This window comes from Gossypium hirsutum, chromosome A07 (genome assembly GCF_007990345.1).
Source record: "Gossypium hirsutum isolate 1008001.06 chromosome A07, Gossypium_hirsutum_v2.1, whole genome shotgun sequence".
In the NCBI taxonomy this organism is placed as follows: Eukaryota; Viridiplantae; Streptophyta; class Magnoliopsida; order Malvales; family Malvaceae; genus Gossypium; species Gossypium hirsutum.
Genome location: NC_053430.1, coordinates 60,002,728 through 60,004,069, shown reverse-complemented (window position 1 = coordinate 60,004,069; position 1,342 = coordinate 60,002,728). Strand labels below are relative to the sequence as shown.

General features: G+C 36.8%; 1 non-coding gene across 1 annotated transcript; it reads left to right on the top strand.

The window, feature by feature from the left end:
* The first annotated feature begins 668 nt into the window (after positions 1–668).
* LOC121203859 (small nucleolar RNA R71) lies at positions 669–775 on the top strand. Its single transcript, XR_005898794.1, has one exon. It is a non-coding gene; the product is annotated as a small nucleolar RNA R71 (small nucleolar RNA).
* The last annotated feature ends 567 nt before the right edge of the window (positions 776–1,342 follow it).

Here is a 1,342-nt window from a genome sequence, read left to right as displayed (position 1 = left end):
TAGCATAAGCTAAATCAAGTTACCGGGACTCCAAAAACGTAAAAATCATTAAAAACGAGGCTAGAACGGACTTACAATCGAGCTTGGAAGCTTGGAAACCCTAGACATGGAGTCTCCCTTGGTATACACGTCCATGGTGAAGAAGATGAGCAAAATTGGCTTTTAATTTTGTATTTTAATTCATTTTACCCCTAAATGACCAAAATGCCCTTACTACTAAACTTTCCAAAAATTCCATTCATGTCCAATATTTGTCCATAAACTTTGAAATTGGTCAAATTGCTATTTAAGACCTCCTAATTAATATTTCAAAGTAATTTCATACTAGAAACTTCTAGAATGCAAGTTTTGCAACTTATTCAATTTAGTCCCTAACTTCAAATTAAGCACTTTATGCATAGAATTTGTTCACGAAATTTTCACACAATTATGCAATCATATCATAGACCTCAAAATAATCATAAAATAATTATTTCTATCTCAGATTTGTGGTCACGAAACCACTATTCCGATTAGGCCCTAATTCGGGATATTACATCTCCTCTATAAATTCATAGGCATCTTCAGGTGTTTTACTATTGATGGTTCCTCCAACGGCTGCATCAATCATCTGCCAAGTCAAAGGATTCAGGCCATTATGAAACGTTTGAACTTGTAGCCAAAGCGGTAACCTATGGTGAGGGGACCTTCTCAAAAGGTCCTTATATCTCTCCCATGCATCGTAGAGTGTTTCTAAATCCATCTGCACAAAAGAGGAGATATCATCACGTAATTTAGCTGTTTTAGCCAACGAAAAATATTTTAATAAAAACTTTTCGGTCATTTGTTCCCAAGTAGTGATTGACCCTCATGGTAACGAGTTCAACCATTGTTTAGCCTTATTCCTTAACGAAAAGGGAAACAAACGAAGGTGGATTGCATCATCAGAAACGCCATTAATTTTAAAGGTATCGCACAATTCTAGGAAATTTGCCAAGTGAGCATTGGGATCCTTGTCCTGCAAACCATCAAACTGAACAAACTGTTGTATCATTTGAATTGTGTTAGGTTTCAGTTCAAAATTATTTGCAGCAATAGCAGGTCTAACTATACTTGACTCAGTTCCTATTAAATTAGGTTTAGCATAATCATACATAGTGCGCGGAGTAGGATTTTGATTGACAGCAATCGCAGGAGGTAGCGGATTTTCTTGGTTTTCAGCCATCTCCTCGGTAGTGGTTGAAGTATCTTCCTCTTGCTCTTCTGTGTAACGTAAGCTTCACCTTATTTCTCTTCGGTTTCTACAAACTGTGTGATCGATCTCACTATCAAACAGTAATGGTCCTGATGGGTTTCTTCTGGT